The sequence below is a fragment of the Typopeltis vanoorti genome, chromosome 10 (assembly GCF_054136105.1).
Source record: "Typopeltis vanoorti isolate ZY-2024b chromosome 10, IOZ_Tvanoo_1.0, whole genome shotgun sequence".
Taxonomy (NCBI): domain Eukaryota; kingdom Metazoa; phylum Arthropoda; class Arachnida; order Uropygi; family Thelyphonidae; genus Typopeltis; species Typopeltis vanoorti.
Window position 1 is genome coordinate 66,175,998 of NC_143558.1, and position 26,039 is coordinate 66,202,036.

The following is a 26,039-nucleotide window of genomic DNA, read 5'->3' on the forward strand; positions in this document are numbered from 1 at the left end:
TCCACCCTCTGTTACTCAGACACACATATTCTTTATGCCATTTAAAAGCATACGGTGGGAAGGTGAATGCCCGTAAGAAATTGAAAACAATCATTGCATAAGTAACGAATATTACAAAATTATCATGAAAAACGTTGAAGGAGATGAGAATTCTTTTTTTTTTTTTTCCTTAGTATTTTGAAACATTTCTACACGACAATGTATGCTAACTTAATAAAACAGTATCCGTTATGAAGGTAAATACTAATAGTAAAAAACAAATCATTGTTTGTCTTGTGAAATAAAGCGGCAAATGGTGAACGAAAAATTATTAAAGCAGAGAGTACTAGTATTTAATAATGTCTTTTTTTTGGGGGGGGCCTTCTCGAAAGAAAGATGATAAAAGGCAGTTTACTTCAAAAGTTCTAATCCAGCAATTACATGAATACTTATAAAGGGTTGTTAATATATATTAATGAATCCTTCTTCAGTTTATAAGGCTCGTCTACAAAACTATCTTAGCTAAGTGGATATTTAAAGAAAACTGACTGCCAAGCTACATACGTAGACGACAATATCCCAATTATTCTAACTAGCAAGGCGTCTAGAGGTGTTTTAAGTTAGGAAGATAGCTAGCTCGGTGCCGATGAAAAAGAGTAAAAAAAAAAAATCAGTCAAATCGTACAGAATAACTGATTTATTAAACTTTTCAATTAACAACAAACTATCAAATCTATTTATATAAACAATGAGTTATTCCACCAACATGGGTAGCCGAGTGGATAGTACTTCCTCTCTCAAAACAACAGGTCGTAGTTTCGAAATGTTTGGGCATGGATGTTTTGGGAATGTCTTTACGTGGAAGATGAATTTCTTCTCCCGGTGTGAGGTCACTTAGCTGTATACTGTAAGTGTAAAGTAGCTTGAAAAAAGTTGTATGTCTGATCTATAAATCAAAGTTTCCGGATTATCTAAACAGAAGCATGGTACGATAGTATGACAGATTTACCTGGTACGATAGGATCTGCATAAGAAAAAAAAAACCGGGATTCGTCTCGTTCACTATGTCTAATCTGCTGCTGACTTCAACGTGTTCAGGGGATGAATGAATGCCTCTGAAACATTATAAAGTACATAATATGAAAATACTGCATAACTACTGTAATAAGTCACGTGGAACGTTGAATGATATATGGTTGTTTATAACTTGTGTTTTAACATGTGCAGTGCATAACCATAAATAAAATAACAGACAATGGTTCGATACCGAGCTGAACCGTTGCTATCGTATAAACATCATCTACAAGTCACAAGCCAGATACTGAAGTGGGCAGTCGGGCTTCCTCTCTTATTCGCCTGCCCAGAATATATCCATCTGTTCGATGGCAATCCAGTCAGGAGAACTAGTCAGGGCAAATATATGTTGGAATTCGTTGGTTTCCCTCTCCGAACTACACCCTCTGTCCAAAAAATACCGAACTTTTCGAAAATAGGAGAAACTAATGGCGCCACCTGTTGTATCTTTTTGTTGTTGAAAGCGCCAACGTTCATTAGTGTTGTGTCAACTGTTTATGACATTTGTTTCATTAGAAGCCGAGCTATGGTGCCAAGAGTGACAGTTTGTTTGGACGAACGATCGGTCGTCACGATATTTATGCTGTACGCAACGAATTCTCGTTATCAATCGCTTCAAAACTCACCATTGACCGTTTGGCCAGACAGAACGAATTCTTTGTGGATAATGCCCTTGGAATCGTAGAAACAAATCAGCATTGTCTTTACTGTTGACTTCTTCAAGCGACTTTTTTTTCAGATGCCCGTCTTCTGGTGGTCTCCACTCAGCACTTTGGCGCTTTGTTTCGGGCTCATACTCAAAACACCACGTTTCGTCACCAGTAACGATCGTTTCAAGGAAATTTGAGTCCTTACGAGCGGTTTTAATTAGATCCTTGCAGTGTTCAATTCGATACATTTTTTGGTCGTCGGTCAACTTGTGGGAACAAATCGCAAATTCAATTTACGAAGGCCCAAACTCTCGGTCAAAAGTTTGTGCACAGTTGATTTTGGAATCCCCAATTTATCTTCAATCAATCTCACGGACGATTTCGGGTTTTCTTTGATGAAATCACGCACTTTTTGGATGTTACCTTCGCTCAGTCCAGTTTTTGGACGGCCCGGCTTTTCGTCGTCCTCAAGCGTCTCACGACCACTTTGAAATAGCTTAAACCACTCGTAAACTTGAGTACGGGATAAGCATTCATCACCGTATGCTTTTTGAAGCATTTGATGAGTTTCGGTAAAACATTTACTAAGTTTAACACAAAAGTCAATCGCAGCTCTCTATTTGAAACTCATTTTCCGACCATTCGTCAAAACACGCTGTCACTCTTGGAACTATAATTCGGCTTCTAATGAAACAAATGTCATAAACAGTTGATACAACACTAATGAAGGTTGCCGCTTTTGACAACAAAAAGATACAACAGGTGGTGCCACTTGTTTCTTCTATTTTCGAAAAGTTCGGTTTCTTTTTGGACAAAGGGCGTATATTTGGACCATTTTGATTTAATGAATGGTAGTTTCGTCATTCGAAAATCACCACGTGTTGGATTGGAGTGTTCTCCCTCCAAACCTAGAACAGGAGTCGTAGATATCATTGAGAGGTTAATACAACCATCAAGAGACTGTCCAGATAACGAAATATCTACCACCAGCTTGAACTACAGAGCCAACGGCCAACGCATGTCGGATCCATTTTTATCCTTTCTTATCGCGATCAAACTCTGTCTCACTGTGATCATTGTGAAGATGTGCTTATCTGTTTGGGTAGACATTTCTCGACGTATTGCTATTGACACGAGGACTTCCGAATGTCTACTGAGATATAACTATATAGCTTCATCAGCAGTTTGGCTATTAGCAGAGATAATCACTTTGTCTTACGACATTATTGTAAGTTTCCTTTTATCCTTGGTAGGAAAGAAACACACTAGATCCTGCCTTCACTGATTGACACACACACACCGCTGAAGTGCCCAGATGGGTCCTACTGATGAAGCCTTTTTGGAAGTCAATAATATTGTCCTCTCGTGCTACATGTATATAATGTAATATATAATAAATGTAATTATATTTCTAAACTAGAAAAAGGACGTACAAAAAATGAGTGATTGAGCATGAAAATCGTAAAGTGCTTATTTTAGACCTAAATTGCTGGTGAAATTAATGATGAACTTCGAATTATGTGATGGTGTCCCACTTGGTTCATATCTTGGCGATGCGTTTGCTGGCTGGTAAGAATGGCAATGGTCAAGGCTACGAGAAGTGTATCACTGTCTGTTAAATGTGTGCTCCGGCTGGTTTGTCAGTTTACGTGATTCTATCTCCGGGAAGGAAAACACAACCACCTATGTATAGAAGGAACCATGGGCTCCAATTTAATATCATAATTCTCTAGCCAATATAAACTTTCGATACTGTACATGCAGTTCGCTATGTATTTCAAAGGAGTACGGCGTTCTCTCCCAATTTAACTAGTGTTCGTATTACATTAGCCACTTGGCTGAATGAATAGGGTTTCCGCTATGACTCACAAACATGCATACCAAAATATTTGTGAGTCTTTATGTGATAAAAAACCATTTTCTTCGTTCACACTCCTGCTTGCTGGAGGTCTAAAATGACTCATCGTACTTATTATTTAGCGTATACAGCGGCCGGTCTTTTTTACGGGAAAGTACGGCACCATCTCAATCCCTCCATTTTTATCCGGGCTCGGGACCGGCATATAGCTGACGAATTCAGGCCTATGGCTGGGTCTTAAGTATTCCTGACTGTAATCTGTGTTCACGCGGACAGCTTGTCTGTTTTTTTTTTGGGGGGGGGTGAAAAAACCCCTACCTCCGTATGAGACCGACTAGCTCACCTTTAGTGGAAAGAGACCAGATAAAGGTTCCTCATGTCACTGACGGGAATCGAACCCAGGTCTTTCCGACCAAAGGTCGGTATAAATGAAGCCCTTTGGCTTCGTTTATAACGACTCAGATACGGAGGTTCTTCTTCGTACTTGAAAAACTATTATATTTTAAACGAAATATGTCAAGATTTATTACCTCGTTGGTGGGATTCACATAAAAAAACTTTTCTCAATTTACATTTACAGGAACATCTGTCTACTTCATTTTAGAAGTTGATAAACAGATACTGCTATCAACTTATTCATAAGCCTTTTCATACTGCCAGACTCAGCGCTCCGCAGCCTGGCATGAACACTATAAAATCATTGCGCATCGTCAGATTGCTTCCTGTAGTTCTTTGTTCGGGATGGAGGATTCAAACGCCTGATTTCTCGATGCAAGTAAAACAAGAGATGCTGTATGGGATTCAAATTCGGTGTCTATCGTAACACTTGAAAGCAGCTACCATGTTCGGCGAACTAATGATACCGGCAAAGTGGCAGTGCACATTATCTTTCTGGAATACAACTGTATCGTCTGGAAAGACAGTCACCATGAAGGGATGTATCTGATTAGCACAACTGATAGGTACTTTGAAGTTTTATGGTACATTCTACGTCTAACACGGTTCCAAGAGATTCCTAGGGAAACATCCACATACTATAACGTTGCCGTCTCTTGCATCATGAGGTCAGAGTGATTCATTCCTCTAGATTTTTGCCTATCTTTCCATCTAATATCCAACTGAAAACGACATTCATAAAAAAAAGGCAACAATTTTCCAGTCTTCAATGGTCCAGTGACATCTTTCGCGTGCACAGTGCAGACGTAATCGTTGATTAGGGCTAAGCATGGGCAACTACTTCGGAGGTCCATATGGAGTGCGTTGGATTGTGGTATGGGAAACATCACCATTCAAGTTTAATGTTCTGCCGTTTCATAGTTTTTTTTTTTTAATCTATAGGCTTGTACGAGGGGGGGAAGACAACCTATGTTCACCGCGGGCATCGATGAGGCTTGAGCGGCAGCTGTAGATCCTCCCAGTATCCTTCTGCCCTTGAAATGCGTTAATGCTACAATATTGACAATTTCCTGGATACTGCCACCTTTCATGACACACTCTGCAGTCATCATGCCTTTTTCGAAGTTCGTCAGATCACATCCCCTGCCTATGCTGATCCGCAGCTTCAAATGAATAGCACGTCACACATCTCCAGTATCACGTATACTTTTACTGCGATACAATTGCCACCTGGCGGTGTGAAATACTCGATCGTTAAATAACGAACAATTGGAAATATTTTAATCGGCTTGTGTAATGTAACAGTTATCGATATTGAATTACTCTCGGTTAGTAATGTGAGGATTCATTTCGTTATTAAACTCAGCTTTCTCCTTACTGGACCTTCTATTGAGCTTTCTTCCCCCCCCCTCCCAAAGTATAAACATAGAAATGAACATTTTGTTCTTGCACTAGCTAGTGCCTCATCCGGGGAGTCAAAAAGACTACAATAAAACACGCAGCCGTCAATTGAAAACACGTGGATTCGAATTTTCGGTTGCGATGATCCATAATAAGATTTCAAACGAAAGCGAGTAAAGTTTTTTTTCAAGTCTTTCCAACCCATTAACAAGAGGAGAAATTACTGTTCCACAGAATCGTCAAAAAGAATAGAATAATCATTTATATCAATGATTCGTTAGAAATTCTCATCATTTGACGCAGTAATGTGTTGAACTGAGGATACTGTAGAGCACTGGAAAAAAGTCATAGGATAAATATTTTATAAAAATCTCCGAGATCTTCCTCATTAAAAGGAAGTTTAATACTCGACGCCGATTATTTTCCTCTTTCGTTATCGTGCATAGAATTATAGCATTCCAATGCAAGTATGTGAAGAGATTGTTCACATTTTCTCTGCTCTACGCAACCTTTCAAAAGTTGGTAGTTTAACTGCATCACATTCATGTTCCTGCTAGTTTCCTGGTTGCAAGTGCAAGGTTACCTACCTATATTACTGCTTTAATAAGGCCCATATCGCTTAGAGGCTTTAACTAGATAGGCAATGACGGAAAATACTAACCAACAACCTAACAATCTACTAAAAATGGTGACGTGCCCAAAAAATTCCAATAGAGATGGGGGTCATAGACCATAAGAAAATAACAATGTATTATAATGGCGTGCCCAATACACCAGGTTATAACCTCCATAACGCTCCCATGGGCATGCCACTGAATAAAATATTACAAAAGAGCCCGTGTGGATATAATAAACACGAAAGCCAAATGAATCTAATACGAAAAAGTTAATTTAGAGTGAATATGTGAAACGTGTGCTACCCTGGAGCAGTTTTCCAAATATTGCTTCCAGCGCCTGAATTACTCCAAAAGTATAATGTATATTATGTATATGTAGAGGTAGAGCATGCTAAACTCAACGACTCCTGACTGAAAAAAAATCCAGTTTCACTACTATTGGTCTGTAAGAAACATTTGAATGAAGTTCGCAATACTCAATGTATAATAGACCATTATTATATTATTAATACTGATTTTATACCATATAGTGAAGATTGCGCAGTCTTCATGATTGCACTAATGTCCTTTATCATTATGCATATCCAGTGGTGAGCTATGGAAATTTTAACAAAGGGCTCGCATCGTCGAGAAAGGAAAAAAAAAAGAGGGAAAAAAAAGGCCTAACTTAGCCCTTATAATACTTATATTGCGACTTTGTAGAGCTTCTGACAAATACGATAATTCCTGTAGGATATCAATCATTAATGCTAGATCTAAAATAAAATTCCAAATTGAGAAATCGGTTTAAAAAGCCCTTATATTTATCGTTCGATGCAAAATGCTTGCACAAAGCAAGAGCCGTTCATAAACTGCAAAGCTGCCCATCGTGGTCCAAACATACGGCCGATCTTTAAATTTTCGATACCAAAGTCTTTTGCAATCGTATTTAATTCTCGTTGATTTTTTGGTGATTGATGATAAAAAGCATATAATTTATCCATAAATATTTCAAAATGATTTATTTGTTTAATGTTTTTTTATCGAATCGTCTGATGCTAAGTGTAAACGATGAGCGCAATGCCAAATCACAACGTTGGGAAATTTTTGTAGAAGTTTGATTGCAACACCTGATTTGTTTCCTAACATTACGCTAGCTCCATCAGAACAAAATGCAATGATATGATTTTTTATATAGTTATCAGAAAATCCATATGAGTTTAAAGTAGCAATTATAGTAGCATATATACATTACGCGGTGGTATTTTCTAGTACTACAAGATTATTAAACAAGAAGAACAAGGGACTTGCAAGTTTGAGAAAAATTTAACAAAGGGCTCGCGCGAGCCCCTTATAACTCACCACTGTGCATATCTAATGCTATTCGGTCGCACCACAAGATTACCTTCGACAAGGAGAAATATTCAACTAAGAGATTATATATATATTTCAGATACGCAAAGATCAAAATAAGCCTTAGACCAGCGATTTTCAACAGGTTGCCGCGAGATTTATGAAAACAAATTAATTCAAAAAAATAATGTCGTAATTTGCGCATTTATTTATTAGTGTCTGGTCTTCCATCTTCTTGTGTGTGTAAATCAATCAAAATGATGCCTATTTTTTTCCAGATCATCAAAAAAATTAAAATAATATATTTTTAGTGTGGCGCAGAATTTTAATAATTAGTCGAGGTGTGCCGTGTTATGAAAAAGGTTGAAAATCACTGCCTTAGACTCATTCAACTGGCAAATATTTGGTGATGACCTATAGCTTCATAATGCGACAATTCTAGAAAATATTTCATATCCTTGAGTTCATTTCTCTTGAATTCCAGTATTGTAGATGGCCAATCTTTTTTTTTTTTTTAGTCTTAAACTTTTCCAACGAATTTAAATGTGCCCAAGTTACATGCAAACAATTGTATTTGTACACGCTTTGCCACTATCCATAAACGTGCTGACTATGGAAATAAAAATATATAGAAAACAGGGAGGCAGTGCGCGTGTGTGTGTGTGTTTTCCTTAGATATTTCCCCATCCATCATCTTTCATAAAAATAGATGCGAATTTATTCCGGAGTTGAATTACTCGAGTCATCTGATTAAAGAGGCTGTCAATACATAAAATTGTCTTTCCAATTTACCAGAATTCACGTGTACAAAGAAATAGGAAAGAGAGGGGAGGTGCAAACCCTAACACGAATTTCTCTCCAACTTCCTCCCATTAACTGACCACCCGGTCGTGATGGGAACGGGAGCAGATCAATCAACGCAAGCAGCAGCCATTATTCAGGGAGACCCTCTCGAGACACCCCGCTAGTGAGGGGGCAGTGTAGCTGTGATTCAGTTATGTTGACAGCTTCTCCACGGTCGTGGCAGGGAAAGGGAAGCGAGTTCCAACAACGGACGCGCGAAAGCAGTGTCACAAGGGAGAGACGCCGTGATGGGACCCGCTGCCACTCTAGCGACCCCCCCGCCCTTGGGGTAAATTGACCATTTGGGCAATCACGGAGGCACAAATGAGGAATTGACCCCAACAAACACCCTTGATTTGTTGCATAAAAACACCGCCTCAAAGGAAGGGCTAGACTTGATGATTTTCTTGTGACAGCAGCTTTTTGAAATTCTTCCCCCATAGGAGACGCTGAAATCAGTTTTTCTGGTCTATCATCCTTGTTGTAGGCCACTTTAAATTCTTCCGTTTCTTGATTTTTATTTTCTTTTACTTTTTTTGCGCTTTCTTACAGAAATGCGAAGAAATATATTCTTTTGCGATGTATACTGGATCGCTCTCAAAGCGAACCCAATCCTTTGTCCAATCAGACCCATTTAATTATCAGGCAGTTAATGGGAAAGCATAGAATGGGAAAACTAATACTAGGATTAAAGAGATTATTCAGAGATTAATGCTAAGACTTATACTCCTGATGCGTATTAGGAATATCACTTTTTTATCAAATGGCGATCATGAAGAGTAAAGAAAGATTCGCTGATACGACAGAAGTGACCTGCGAATCACGAGACTGTGGAAACTAATTAACTTAAATGAGTTAAAGTATGCCACTACAACACAATTGTGGTCTAATAAAATAATTAACCGAAGTGACTTTAATTAGCCTCGATAGATTCCGTCAGCAGCGGATCCTATTTTAGATACAACGGCGAATTTACAGAAGGAAACGATGTCAAGAAAGAGAATTTAACTTATTACACAAATTTTATGAAAATAATGAATATTTCAATAAGACTTGGCTCAGAATAGGTCCCTTTCTTTATCGTCTGATGATTAAAAAAAATAAACAGCAATTATGGGATACTGATTTTGTTTACATGAATATAAATGGCAAATTAAGAATAATTTCTATTTGAGAAATGGATGCAACATCTTCCTATAGTTAGAAATAATTTTTTTTAATTATCGGAATACAATTCAGTTACTCATTAATCAGGTCTAGCGAAAAAATAATAAAGTCAATCAATATTAGTCAAATCTTCAACCAGAAGTGTCTGAAGCCTAACAAAGAGTTAAGAACGAAGTTTATGGTGAAATAAATGCAGGCGTGTGTATATATGCTGAGTTGAAGTTTAACGAGTTCGGCTCAGCAACAAATTATCTTAAAGGTGATCTGCAATGGCATTCAATGAAGAGATAATGAATGGTGTGAAAAAGATTAAAGATATCGCTTTGTTCAGCTTTCAGACCCTTAATTAAGTAAAGAAAAAAATAAAACAACTCTTGACTTGAAGTCATCATTATGAAAGAAAAACAGCAATGCTCGATTTCCCTTCCAATTGCGCTCCTGTTATTATAGTTCCCAGTGGTGACTCTCTCTTTCTCACACACCCTTATTTGGTGTATAGCGATCTATATACAGTGAAGTGTCTTTGATCTGAAATTAACACAAATGATAGTTTATACGACAGGTCTCAAAAATCATTGAAACAATTCGTATCTAAACAGGCATTGGTCAATAATTTTGATTTTTATTATTTAAGTAGAAGTTTTACGCAGTTCTGTACAAGGCAGGCCAGCCTTAATGATAGGGAAGCTTTACCATGGCAACGCTATAACAACACGGTGGAGGACAGCTGACAAATGTTCGATAATCACTGAACTCCCTGGAGGAACCACCTCCTCCCCCCTTAGCTATAGTCGATGGACAGTAAAGAAGGCAAGGACAAGGTTGGCATCGGGCCACTTTTCTTTACCGTAGCCAGTTATTCCCCACCCCCATTGGCTGTCACCTCTGGTGACATATAGACTCGGGAGGAACGACAAACGATGACAGTATGCCGCATGGGAATCAAGCGACAAGCGAAACCAAATCAAACGCAAACTATATTAACTGCAAATGACAGCAATTTTTAGTTCATAGTTAGTGAGTATTAAACAAGTGCTTCTAAATATATCAAGCTGCCATTATTCTAGCCTAAATGGTCTCTAAAAATACTCTCCAACTTAGAGATCCGAACTTGAGTTATTGTTTGTATGTAATTTTCTGACTATAGCCAACCCTAAATCGAGTTAAACACAACATACCGATTCGGTTTTCATGAACGCCATCTATCGGAAGTAACTAGAAAATTTTGCAATAATCACCAATAATTTAAATCAAGAGAAAATAGTGAACTTGTAGTTAATATTTTATTTTAAAAAATGAATCAAAAGTAAATGATATAATTCTATATTTCGCTGTACTTCAGATAACATCTTTAAATAATAGTAATCTGATGATTTAATCTGGATTTAACATTCTCATGATAACTATCATAGGATAAAAAATTGGAATATGAATATTAATATAAAATTTTCTGTTTAGTTATCCACTAATCAAAACTGAACACTATTTTCGCCGTTCCTGATTTCTTATTTCTTTACCGATAGTTCGACAAGTCTAAAATTATTACAATACTAAATTAATCAATTTAAATTATCTAAATATTCCAGCAAAATATTGAAATCTAATAACTGAAGTCGACATTTACTATTATTTTTAAAAATTTTATTTATACTGATATATACAACCTTGAGAAGTTCAGCTTCGTCACGTTTCTCTCGGAGACATTTTTTTTATTGTTTCTATCGACAAATAATAAAATGTGCAATGCATTTAATGTGCTTTCCTAAATAGCAAGCAAGTTACTCAACTAAGTGAAAAATACATATTCAGTATTAAACCCCATCATGAATGAAATATTAACTGTGAATATGAAAATCATTGGTTTATACAGAAAGTATGAAGTCTTAAAGATAATACCACAAAAGAAATGAAAAGCCATAGCGTTATGACTGAGAAACGTGTCTGAAACAACTAGGTTGTAATACTGTCAGCGACCCCAGAAATGTTTTAGACCGTTTCAAGTGGAGATGAGTTAGGTGGGCGAAGGTAGGTGATTCTCATTATAGGCAAACAACCCAGCCGAGCCTTTCTTCGAATTATCGAAAGCAAAATTTCAGCACTGGCTTGGTTTGAACGACGAGCGTTGCAACTGAGGCCATGAGGCCAGTAAGTTTATTGACGCTATCCATTATTTGTGTTCTCCAGCCAGTATGTCTGTTCTTACAGAGGAAAAGTCCAGTATATTATGTTCGGTAATTGCGTGTGTTCGTTTACCGAGGGGAACTCTTCCCCCAACATATGAGATAGGCTAACTGAATTTCAGTCCAACAGTCCTTATAAATGTTCCGAATATCCTAGACGGAAAGGAACACTATCTTTCGAACCAACGCACATTGTCGCTATCGATTACGCAAAAGTGAATCCTAAATTTTAACTTCGAAAATTTTTGAACGAATAAAGCTGTTTAATAACAAAGCTATCCATTTAGTAAACAGGCGTAAACCATACTCTCAAAATACCTGCAAGCAATGCATATATAATATCACATACACACTATTCTGACTAAAGCTCACACTGCTTAGCCTACAAGAACTCCTATGAACCCCATAAAATTACTCTTATAGAATTTATTACGAAGCATTAAGGATCTAGGGTAAGTCTTCTAACATAAACACATGTGAAAGAGAACGGGGGGGGGGAAGGGGAGGAATGCTTTCCTCACGGGGATTCACGAAACTTCGGGGAGACATAATGTCTCTCAATTACACCTCCTTATCTACACCTCGATCAATCGTTCATCACTGTAATACAGGCTATCTACTACACTGGACTGTGTTTGTCTCTCGTGTAATATCTTCGTTCGTGGACCTCTTCCCCCCCCCCCCCCCTCCAGATCGTCATTCACTTCCTTTTGAACCTATTGTCGGTGTGCGCATAATCGGGCTAAGGTTTTAGTACACTGAACACAATATCCGTTGCACTCTCTTTCTCCACACAGTCTTGCTTATTTGCTTAATGGCTATACAACAGAAATTTCCCGCGTCTTTCTCTAGGAGACGCCCGTGTCTACGGGCTATTATCCTTACCTGTTATTAACTTCCACGTGAATAGCTAGCAAGAGGGGAAACTAAAGCTTTGGGGGGACGAAAGTCTAATGACTCATAATGATACAACGAGATGTAGCAATTTTCCTGTATGTATGCTAAATTATGGCATTTAATTGTACAGCGTGGGCCTGAAAGGGTTCGGATAACTTGGTATTAACAGATTATTTCTTGAAGAACTTTAATAGGCGGGGAAAGAATTTAAATAAAATAATCACTAGAAGGCATATTTCATCGTGGACAACGATGTAGCGCATATATAACAAAACCTATCTCATTAGAGCCATCTAAGTAAGTTTGCATTAAAAATAATTACGCAACACGCAATTCTATTAACTATGCAGAAAACTATAATAACCGAGTTAAAAATATCAGCGGTTCTGCACCTCGTCAAAAATTGTAATATCCCCCCCTAATTTACGTATCGTTTTTTTAGAAAGTTTTAGGAATGTCGTGGATTCAGAATGTAGATAGCAGTTCGCGTAAGATTTCTTCGAGTTCGAATTTAAAACTATAATTATTTATATATATGGCAGATCTCAATGCTTGTTTACAAGCCTATATTCAAATAATAATAATAATAATAATATAGGGATAAAACACATTGCAACCCATGGCTTTCATATCATTGAAAGCCATAGTGTTCTAGACAGTAAAGCTTGAAATTTCTTTTTACAGATATATATTTTTATACCATCTCATGCGTTTAAAATAAAATCTCGTTTTAGGATCGCATTAAAAAAAAATTAATATTAAGATGAAATTCTGCTGCTGCAAAAACTTGTCCTAATTTACAGATCCAAGAAATTACGAGAAAGATTTCAGACATCTTCAGCTTTGTTTTCATCACGTAATGGAATAGGAGTGAATATTTAATTTCGCTAAATTATTTCCCTCATTCTTTCTGGTAAGACCGGAAGCATATGGATGTTTCATGAATTATTTTATGTGACTCAACATACACAAAACCGAACTGATTCGTATGTGAAAACCGATTTCTAGGTATTAAATCTAAAACATGGGACAAGAAAAAAAAAAAGTTAAGCAGGTGTCAGCTATCTGAATAAACAGGCCAGTCATTTTCTTTTTTTTCCCCTTTTTTGTTGCTTCAATAGCGATAACAAAGAATAAACATGGTGGTGATTGTATGAATGGAGTAGCCCTGCAAAAATCATTAGTTTACTTAGTAGCCACATAAAAAAGATAAAGGCTTACCTAGCCAGCGAGTTTAGAAGGTGCTGGTTGCCCTTGACGATACTTCATTTTATGGGTCTGGGAAGAGAAAACACAGGGATACGAAACAGGGGAGGAAGAAAAAAAAAGGGGGGGGCTGTCTTTTGAATAGAAAGAAACAGTTTCTTTTGAATAGGTCCACCCGCCATTCCATCGAGTCAAAAAGACATGGAAACCATAGAGACGAGCAGTGAGTCTACTAAACGCGTCTTTCTCTTCTCAGAATATTCAAATGCTTACTCTCTTTTGGGTTTTTGCAAGGTTGTATAACACTCAATCGAAAAGAACTTGAGTCTTTTAATCGAGAGATAGATAGTGAGAATGAGAAAAGGAGAAAAGCTAGCAGTCCAATCTTTATGTCTCCTCTATCCAATTAAGTCACTTTGGTCTTAACAGAACCTCGTGAAAACAGAAAAAAAATTTTGTCACGTGCAAGTGTGTGTGTGTGTGTGCGCGCGTGAACAAGTTAACACATATCAACACAGCACACCATGTGAAGAGGGAAAAAACAGAAGAAAACGGTCATTTATTTATTTTTTTAAATTCATGCTTTAAGACAACGGTCCGAGTGAATGCTTTAGTTTGCGTAACGAATACCCTACCAAGTTTTACGTGGAATGGGTATGCCATACCCATTCCGAAGGAATTTTGTTATAATCATATGTTTAACATATAAACATTTTCACATAATACTCGCATGTTTTCTCTGCTTATATACATGCAGTAGGAGATATGCGGGATTTTCCTATTAAAGCAAATACTACTCATTATTTCGATGCTACTTATCTCTCCTAATGAGTAGAAAATCACAAAAAAAATTAAAAACATTAAAATTACTGGAAAAATAATTTCGAGAGTGGATGAACGGAAAAAAGCGGAGAATCTTAAATGAACGATAAGAATTTCAATTTGACACACTTTACATTAGTCGGCCCTCAAAAAAAGATTAAAACCTTATAATTACAAATATCTTTGTCTGTTTATCTGTTTCTTTACATACAAAAAAAATAAATAAAATGGTAAGTAAAGCGAATGATTCCTTTGGTAGATATATTCTTTCTCATAACCACGTTTTCATTTGTAGAAGGCAGCCAATTCAGATTACAATATCATAGCAAAAGCAAAACAATAAACGAAAGAGATTTCACCCCTGAGACAATGGCTTGGTTTCCTGCTGTTTGTTAGCGATTTCCAATAGATCGTCGTCAATGGTCTTTATCCGTCCAGCTTGTTTTCTTAACGTTCTTCAAAAAAGTGGCCAAAAATGGAATACAGCCAGCGCCCTCTTGCTCCTGTCACGTACCAGGTGTCGACAGGGTATGTCTGGCCATCCTGCTAGCTTCCTATTTAGAGTCGGAGCACGAAGCTGACGGTCTCGAAGCACGGCATTTGCCACCAACTCGCAGATGTCGCAACATCCTTTTTTTATGATCGATGTCCACTTGTCGGTCAATAAAATCCATGTTAGAAAGGAAAACGTTCTAAGGTTACCTACGGAATATAGATCAGTTTCGGACACACACACTGCCACAAAAAAGGGCGCATTACTTCAAAAAACAATGGGTAGCAGCAGTAGTTATACCATGGAAGGAAATCGACTGAAAGACAGGAAAAGTTGAAGTAGAGAGTTTCCACAGTCATCTACTATCAAGACTCAAAAATCCGCATTCAAAGTTTGTTGTCCGCGTTTTAAGAACGTTGACATTGTACTGAAATGCTTCGTTGATTTTCGAATCATCCAGGATATGTCTTTTTTATGTTCCATGAACTTTTTATTACTTTTTTTTATTAAATTTAGTCAAGTATAACATTATAATGCTTGACTAAATTAGCACTATTACCTGACCAAGTCATAGTGCTGTTATTTCGAAAATTATTATGCACTACCCACCAACCACTGATAATAATGAACTCGAACTCAATGCATTCTAATAAATATGTAAGTTCTATTTTTTTAAATAACATTTTGTATGCACCTCACATATATTTAGAAACATTTTCGGCGCATAGTAATTCTTAATTATTCCATTTGGTGTATTTATTTATACGCTGATATCATATAAGAGCAACTAGTCAATACGGTTTTAGCATTTATAAATCCAATCATGATATAGTTGAATGTATTGCTAATTATGTAGTGCTTTATTTGTTGCTACATGCTTTGGAACTCCACTAGATTAGGCGTTTGGGATCCTCCACTCCCAACCCCCAAATGTTACACTTATATGAATGGCAAAAATTCGAAATTTGATAATACATAACTATATTACTTTGTGTGAAAGCCTAAGATAGAACACACAGTTGTATGAGCTCATCATCTGATATCAGTATTTTCGAGCTGATCAACTCTCCAGTGGAAATCCAGCTTATTACAGACAGACAGAAGAGTGGAATCGCTCTTCTGTCTGCGTGATTACTAGCTAATGTGATTACTGCCTCACTGCATAAAGTGTGAAACATTTTGTAACGTAGTTGTGGGATTGAAGCTGAAGCGCATTTGTAAGTTACCACGAGATCAGTCAAATGTCTGTTCTGAGAGGCTGTTGTTTACAGCCGAAGAAATTAAATCTATGAGGCCAATGTATTATGTCTGTAAATAGTCTAATAGGAGTGTTCTTTTGCCCGGTTTCTAGGAGGAAAACGCCAAGCTTCCTGAGAAAACACCTGAGAGTCAGATATCATATTAGTCTGGGAGCACATTTTCAAAAAGTTATTATAATCATCATAACCTATTTAATAATAATAATACAAATAAGCGCCTATTACTGAACGATGATGTTGCATAACACATATTAGAATATTCAATGACAAACATAATTACCGATAATTCTAAAATAAAACAAAAACAACCATATTATCTTAATGTTCTTTACGTCCTTACTAACTTTTTAATAATAGACACGGTATTTTAAATTTGTACAGTTTTTTTAACCAGATGGATGAACTAATTATACTTCCACTATAAGATTGTTTTGCTATCACAGCCGGATTTCAAAAGATTCAAACAATAATAACATTGAACTATATGCTACGGTTACATGAGTAACCGTAGCATATAGTTCAATAGTTCGATATAGTTCAACAATGAAATAGGGTTTAGAAAATTAAGGAATTCAATTAACTTGAACAACTTGAGGAGTTATGAGAAGTCGTATTATGAAGCGAAATTATCCCGCATTTAGACAGTAAGATAGGCTGGTAGGTTTGAACCTTGGTATCGTCAACAGAAGTTGGCGATACCAAGATAAGAGGAGTATTCCAAGGACACCATATTTTCTGATTATCGACCGAGTATCTTATTTCTTACTTGAACCTCTTTAATAACACTTAAAGCAATTTTTTTTTATTTCTTCACTGATATTCTCGAAATACTAATAGGAACCACAACATTATAAACGTTGATTTCATATATTCCTAAAGCAACCTCAGCACATCAAAATTTATATGAAAACACGTATGCAAGCAAGGATAAAGTGCATGATAAAAAGAGATGAATACTATACTCCCAAATCAAAACAAATTCCGCGCATTAAAATGGCAGTAAATTACACTACTCAAACCAAGAGTTGAAAAAGGAAATTAGAGCATTATAAAAAAAGAATAAAGCGAAATACCATAAACTGTTTCAACCATTATAGGGCTGAGTGAATGAAAAGTGAAGTCGATGGGAAGGGAGTATCAGCATCTAAAGAGGCACTTTGTATAAGTGATTATTTTTTAGAATGGAATTTTGTGTTTCAAAGCCATTATCAAGCCTGTTGATAATTTAATACCAGATTAAACTAATGAGAGTCAACATCAGTCGAAAAACTGAAGCCAGTTCTCGTAGAATAAGACATCAAGAACTGCTTAAGTCTTACTTCATAATTCTGCCACCCATCGGAAGAAAATGAAAGCTAAGTATTCAAACAACAGTAGATTTACTCATTAATTAAGCTTTATTTGCTAAGAAGTTCTCGGAAAAGACCGAATCATGGGGAGAAGATGGCTCCATTTTTAGGCCTAACAAACCATGAAGTCAAATGCAACTTAGTATAACCAGCAGATTCAAAATAACACTGGTACTTACTAAAAAATTTAATATTACCAGCCATTGCACCATTGTCGAAGTCACTTGCGCGGAGTTTCCTTCTGAAGCAGTCAAATGGAATGGTTGATCCGAACACCGACAATCAAGGGGAAAGTCCACGGCTCATTTGTGAGGAAAGAACCAAACTCCCTGTGGTATACGAACGTTGTGGGCTGGAGGTCGGATTTAAAATTATCTCAGAGTTAAACGAGAAACTGTTATCAAACTTTTGATTGCCTCCAAGCCATCGGATGGTATTCTGTATGACGGTCACAGTCTCCGAATGTAAATTGAGTTGTTAAGTGTTTACAGAGGGCGCGGGTATCGTTGACATAGGTCGCACGACAACCGCTCTATGATTGTCTTATTGGCAGAGTAAATTCGGAAACAACTCATGAGTCATTCGACGGCGTATGTTTAACTATTTGCCTGGCATTCACCAGCGCACATGGGCTTCATATGTGCTCTTCAGTGTAACGACAGACAGCGATGTGTACTTAAGTTCAAAGTTAGTCTGCCCTTGAACGCTCTCATTGGAAGTTGAAAAAAAAATTACTGGGAAAATTTTTACGCATGAACTCTCTCTCTCTCTCTCTGTTTGTGTGTGTGTCGTAACCGTTTCCGCTACCTTTCTGTGGTTCTAATTCCGGTGGTTATGATTCATTAAATTTTATTTTTTTGTTTTTCTGTAATTATATCCACTATCTCTTCCACTGCCTCCCTTTCTGTTTTCTTCCATTTCTTTTAAATATTTTTAAACCTGTTTTTCCCCTTTTTTTTTTTAATTCTTGAAGCTATTTTCTCTCAGGCTACCATTCTCACCATCGGAAGATAGCAATTACCCCTCTCCTTCCAATCGTCCACATAATAAATAAATGCATTTTCACACATTGAACAGATTCACTAATCGAAGCAACCTACTAGACCTGATTTACTGAAGAAATATAAATATCAATGATAAAAGTACAGGACACGAAAGGGCAGCCTCAAACACACCTGCTTAGCAATTATAAACAGTCTTAATGATTTCTTCTTTCTTCCTTCTATGCAGAGATCGCACGCAGATAATCTTAAAACTATTTCTACTTGTAATCTTAATAAAAGACTACCCTTTGAAGTGCTTATTATAATGGCACACTAGTTACAAGTTAGAGCTGTGTTGAACTGTTAACACTAATAACTTAAAAACAGACGAGTTAAGCAATCTGTATGAAAATGAGACTTTGTTTTTCCCTTGCAAAATCTTACTTCCTTGATTATAAGAACTGACTGTACGCTTCGCTGAACCCAAGCAAATGGTTTGGCATTGTTAATATTTCTATATGACATATATAATTATAATATGCTTACATAATTATACATTTGTGCTTAAGGCATCTGAAGACAAAAGAAAAAAGTAGAATTACAAGATTTTTCTCCTTGTCATGCACACTTATCACAATATCGCCATCTGAAAGTCGGAGTTTCTAAATATTCTTTAGGAAGCCGTCGTATAAGAGGATTTGTTAGAAGTCAGAGCTCAAAGCTCAGTTTAGGGAGTGCAGTGGGAAAAGGAAGTAGAGAAGATGGGCTACTGTTTTACTTAGCACATCTGCTCGGATGTTTTAGAAGTGAAAGTTTAGTAAACCATCCTCTCTCGCTCTCTCTCTCTCACGTAAACACTGCAGTCACATACATCACTGTCCACTGATATAAATCTTCACTGCTGAGGTTATCTTTACGTCATACGCACAGCCTCGTAATATTAACATTGGACATATTGTTAATTCTCCTAAAGATCATGTAGGAAATTTATGTGCCTTGCTGATTACTGTATCCATGCTGGATCGCATGGATCCTCAGCAAGTATCATGACATTTCAAAAAAAAATTCATTTCCCATCTAGAATAGAATTCGCGCATTGAAAGATGCCCTTTTTTTTAAACGAACGACTCGATTTAAATTAGCCGAAATTTTAAATCCAAAAAACATAAGATGAGGTAGATCCGTTTATAAAAATGGAACTTTGTCTACTGAAAAAAAGTGCTCAGATGTATTAAAAATCATCTTCAGGTATACTAACAGCTTTCGAGTTTATGCTGTTTGTATTTAAGTAAAAAAAAAACTACTAATTGACATTATCTGTATTATTTCAACTGGATAACAACGGAATAGCTACACAACTGTCGTGCGAGCGAAATCAATATATTTACATATAAGACTAATTCACAATGTGCAATAAAACCAGATACAGGAATTAAGTTCTGTATAAAGTATTGGTTAAAAGTTTCTAACGTTAGCAAATATCTGAATTTAATACAATTTGTAATGTTCCATATTTCATCAACATTTGTCAAAGGATGCATGAAAAGAAGTAGGAAGATGCGATAAAATAAATAAGCATGTCCTTAAGGAATCCTGCCTGTTGTCGCTGTGTTGGTAAAGAACGAATACTAAGCGAAATTGCATATTACAATTGCAATACATTCTAGTATACAATATTCAAAGTATTTTTAAAAAACTGTTTGAGGACAATGGGACTGATGCAGTTATAATTGTTTATGTAAATCCTACTAACGAAATGTAAACGTCTGTGCTACATTTAATATTGTGGAGGACTAAGTTAGGTCATCATATTTCAATGCTTCAGAGACAAACATGGTGTTCTTTATCAACCCAATTTATGCTTACAGTGAGCAGGATGGAGGGCTCATAGCCGGCAAAAATGGTCTACACTTAAAGACAGACCTTCAGAAGCATCCATGCCGATGGGATTCGAACCCAAATTTATTCACTCCACCAATGAGGCTGACAATAGAGAGATATTCAAAAAATTGTCAAGTATTTCTTATATATAAAAAAAATAATTTTTATTATTTATTAAATATAATCATTTTACAGAAACAAAGAACAAAACTCAAAGAAAAAAGCCACTATGGTAGGATTTTGATGAAAATTTGAATTTACTCAAATTTATCGGAACTTTACACTTCGGCCTCTAATAATCACGATGTAGTTGTCACACAAAACGATGAAACTTGCATATATTCCCTTTCTTTTTTTTCTTCTGTGCAAATAGAAACACTAGACGTTTCTATTTGTTAGCACATAAACTTCAAGAGATGTTGCATAGTTTATTCATTTCTCCAGCTCTATTACATATAGAGTAATATCTGTATTAAAACCGCTAACAATTTATGATCTTAACAGGCAGCTAAAACTGGATTCCTATTCATTTATGCCGAAAAGATTTAAGCATAACAGATGTAGATGTCTCTTTATTTTAATTAAAAGCTGGAGGATATGATCTGTTTTTCATACATCCATCTTGTGTATTCTCCTTTGTTCTCCTGACATCTTTCACAACAAAAAAATCTGACGTATTGGCTTCTATTTCTTTCAACAAATAACTTCTTTTATATTAATTCTGTTACGCGTGTGTACATATTTGGACTATAGTGGGTATCAAAAGCAAGTGTTTTTTTTTCGTTAGACCACAGAATCAAAGGTAAAATATCTTTGCAAATTTTACGTTGGATACGCAAATTTTTCTATATAAGAAAATAGTTTTCTTATGATGATACACTCAAATCTCACGTATCAAAATGGATTCGAAGGATCTGCTTCTCCAAGATCGAGTGTTTATTAACTCCATACATATTAACCAGGATTTCGGGAACAAATCAGAAGCCAGTTATAAAAATATCGAACTCATAAAAAGTGATTAAAAAGCCGAAATTGGTAACGAATAATACGAGGGTCAAAGTTCTTAGTGTTTCAGCTAAAGATTTCACTTCTAAAGATCTGTATCGAATCGAGGGTCCAAATTACCAAACCCCAAGTGAGAGCGGTAACTTAATCAGCGAAGATTGCTCTGAACGCGCCATTAAACTACCCTCTCCTCTGCATGGTAATGTTCTCAACGGAAGAGAACACCGTGCATCGGAAAATCACGCATCGTTTCGGAGGACAAAGCTAAATATTTATCCCATCACGAAGCGGGGCAGGGCAGACGTGCCATGACTGCAGCCGGCGAATGAAGGGAACAACAACAAAAAGAGAAAAAAAAAGTCAAGGAAAAAAAAAAAAGTGTTCCCTTATAAGAGGTGGTGGAAAATGCTCCAAGCAAAGTATAGATCGTTTCTTAGCTACAGGGTACAAAGTGTTTATCCGGGAAGGTTAGCGTCAAATATGTAATTACAGGCATCCTACAGTTTGTAGTCACACTTAACCACAGGTGGGTATCGTGGAAAACTAGTATTAGCGGACATTTCTTCCTTCTCACTGGTCGGCCACTCGGTCACGCATTACTTGCACTGGCGGCAACCTCTACGAGTCCAACCAATGGAGCGTGTGATCTTTAAGTGCGGTTCTACTATGTAACTGGAATAGGTGGTGTTTTACTGTTTTGTTATATCCGACAACGTTACTGTCGTTTTATATTCTTTAATATTATACGAATTAGATCGCAATTTCTTAAATAATCACACAAAAAAAAGGGAAATTGGTATCGACTGACATGAACGCTGTATTCCAGTTTAACAAGTGTAATAAATAAGAAATTTAGAAAACTGTAAACATTCTGTATTTATAGCCAATAAACAATTCTTGGCACGTATTCGACACTGATAAGGTTACGTACGTAATAGACGACGACCTAATCGTCATGCAATTACTGGTGTGATGTTACAACTTGATATCGCGTGGATGTGCAATGTGCTGCGCACTAAGCATAGTAAATATGAAACAATGCGATTACGAATTCAAGTATGGAAATCACGGAGAACAGATTACACTTGCTTGGTTAACGGAAGATCACTATTAAAATATATAACTATGTTTTATAATGGAATCCATTCTTTTAAACTGTTAATGATTGGTTATGCAATTAAAAAAACTAGTTATATTTCAATAAATTATTTACTAGCTGCTCTATTCATTGCAAAAATAACTCGATTATCATAATAGCATTGCGATAATAGCTAAATATTTTTGGATGGAATTGAGTTTTTGGCTTCAGATTAGAAACCGTATTATTATTCATGTATACAAATCTAAATTCGAACTTTAGGCGTCGATATATTGTAACAGATGTAAAGATATTTACAAAACAACCGTGTATATTCTGTCAAAATAGCTGATCTACAGAGTTACCTACCATACAAGAAACGACAACATGAAAGAAGCAAAGATAACAGAAAAAATAAAAAGAAGGTAGGGGCTTGAACCCATTCAATGATACGTCGGAAGTTATTTTGCAAAAACTGTTCATCAAAACAAGCCGTATATAACATGTTACGTTCGTATTCTTATCCCTAACGGAATAGCATGTTGCTTGGATTCGATATAATTTTTGCAGATGGACACAATTCCTAGAAGAAAATGCCTTTGTTTTGACGTAAAACAGACAAGTAGAATGTCTTTCCATTAACCCTAAATGTGATTCACAATTGTCAAATCTTTCGCTTCAAACAAATGTTATTGCTGTTTTTATCACGCACAAAAAAAAAAAAAAGAAAAAGAAAAAGAAAAGAAAAGCCAACAGTTAGAGTAACTGAGACTGGCTCCAGTCCAACAAAAGTATTTCTACTACAGAGAGAGAGAGAGAGAGAGAGAGAGAGAGAGAGCCAACTACGACTTTTCGCATCACCTGCTATCTTTAGTATCGGATATGGACAAGAAGTGCCAATAACTGATATCAGGAATTGAGGTAGAACAATTACATAGTCATTTACCTAAAAATGACAATTATTATTATTTTAAAATTATGTTTATATATAAATATATAATTAACAGCCAATTAAAGTTTCACAGTTTGAGTGAAGTTAAAAAGCAAATAACTAATCCACATTGCGAGGCAGCAATCTCAATTGCTTGTTTTTTTTGTTAACTGAAGACCCTCTTTTCCTCCGTTAAATTCTTCAAATGACTCCAGCAACAAATCTCCCGTATATTAACGGTAAGAAGACGGGGCGAAATTTCCTGTAGACATAGTATGTTGGTCCTAGGTCTGTAGAGCTTAAACAATAAATGACTTAATACGTGGCAAGATACCGCAAGGCTTCGTTATATAATCCCCAGAGTCCTCAAAATCCGCAGGAGGCGCTCAAGTGGAAACTTCCCTGTCAAACCGAGATGTCAGGACCATTAACTCTCGCAGTAAGTAGCGGTATTTTTAATACCTCCATAGGGAAATACCGACTTCGACCAAAGGAGTGCAGCTCTTCCCTAGACCAGTATTCGGTTCACGTACCTATTACTCGATTTTTCTCATAGCGTTCGTTCCGTATACGCATTTATATTTTGGTCAGTTCAAGGGACGCTCGTCTGAATTATCTGTCCGTCAACACAGCTGCTCTAAGTGTACATGCCATTCATTTGATCGCAAACACAAAGTTTTCATGATATATTCGGATAATTATATTGTTCCTTGGGTGGGCTACGCTCCATTACATCGAAATCATCAAAACAGAGTAGTTACGGAGTTTTTGTGTGGGTACTTAAATGAAGCGCGCACAGAAATCGTGTGTAAGCTATGAACGTTTTAGCTGAAAAACATATTATATGTGGGAAACTTCTATTGAATGTTCTGAAGTTTTCAAAATAAGAAACTTATTTGCTTATAAAAATATTAGATAATATTTAATAAATTAAAAAAATGGAAGATATAATACTCAAGATTATTCCCTGAGGAATGAGGGAAGCGTGTGATAAATTGCATCCAGCGGCATTCTTTAACTGTCAATGAAGCAGATAGAATGTTGAAGGTTTACAACAGAATGAATTCTTGCCATTCTGTTTATCCAACAGTGATAAGTAATAGTTTCTCTATCTTGATACGAAACTAGTATAATTCTTCACTCTGTGGTTTCAAAAGTTAATTAATCCCAAGGAAGTATTACTAACCCGCAGTTAATAAATAATACAGTTAAATTGGACATTGGATAATAACTGACAAATAACGTTACCAAACAAGTAAGTGAATTTGTGACATTAGGCTTGACGTAATAAATGGCAACATAATATATCATTAATACGTATTATGCGTATACTTATATACGCATTAATAATCTAATCAGCTGTTAGCTAATAACCATACTACTATTCGTAACAATAATGAATAAGAACTAAAAATATGATAGATGGTTGACTGTAATCGATTCACAGAACCAGCATAAATGAACATTTTAAAATACTTCGAATTCAAACATGAGCGCGAACACACACGCACACTGACTCTCTTTAGCGTCTTCTGACGTGAAAGACATTGAATATTCCTATTGTAATACTAGAAAATCCAAGATGGGTTGAGTCCCCTGATTAGCGACTTTGGGCAATTGAATGCAGCCAGCTTGCCATTTCTCTGCTGCATCCCTCTAGGGATAAATATTTTATTTCTGTAGAACTGTGTGTTTACCGGCTGGTTTGCATATTCCGAGGGATGACAAATGTTTTACAAACATTTGTTACGAAGCGTTGCCATTTTAAAGTGAATTCAACCATGAAAGATTTATAACCTTTCGTGGTACGTCAATACCATGTGTGAACAAAGGATAATCTGGAATCCACGATTCTAGAGATTAAACACAGGATTTTTAAAAGTTACTTCAGGCCTTAAATTAGCAGACTGGTGGTCTCACACTGGATGTTCAAATTCATCCACCTCAAGATGCTGACAAATATCCTTGCTCACAGGGATCCGAAACTAAGAGCTACTGGACAGAGAGAAGAAGCGCTATCCACTCGTTCAGTTAGTTATCTTAAGAGATAAAGATGGGAGGGTGGCTTAGGCCATTTAAAATATGTATTAATATTTGCACCGCAGGAGACTGTACATTTTGCCATTTATCAGTGCCTTTCATTGGTCGTATTTAATGATCTATCTATCTATCTCAATGGCTTTAGCAGGCCTTTAAGGCCCACAACCCTCCAAGCATGCTTGGATTTCGTAACCGAAATACGAGGATAGAATGGTCACCCCTATGCCTCGAAGTATTCCTGGCTGTATCCCTGAGTGTGTTCACGGGGCCGGTTTACCTGCTTGAGGGATGAAAAAACGCCAGATAAACTGGCGGGAAAAACCCTGCGGTCCACGCCCAAGACCGGCTAACTTGTCTATGGCTGAGGAAGATCCTTCAGCTCCTCACGTCGTCGACGGGAATCGAACCTAGGGCACTCCTTCCCCAGTCATATGGTTGCGAAGCGTAAAGCCATTAGGCTAACCGCGCAGACTTAATGATGCAGTTCGTAATTAACGATAAAAGCATCTTACAAGGCTTTAATACGGGCTGCTTGGAAGAATAGTGAAATACCGAGCAAGTTCAGCCGAAAACCTTGAAAAAATTTTGAAGTCTGAAG

General features: G+C 36.6%; 1 protein-coding gene across 1 annotated transcript in view; it reads right to left on the reverse strand.

Annotated features, from left to right (window-relative positions):
- The window catches only part of LOC150102478 (protein trachealess-like), a 209,303-nt gene extending 191,481 nt beyond the window's left edge, over positions 1–17,822 (reverse strand). Inside the window, exon 1 of the mRNA XM_090399600.1 lies at positions 17,703–17,822. The gene's annotated coding sequence lies outside the window, so the exon portion shown is untranslated. The remainder of the gene's footprint in view (positions 1–17,702) is intronic.
- Between the last annotated feature and the right edge of the window lie 8,217 nt (positions 17,823–26,039).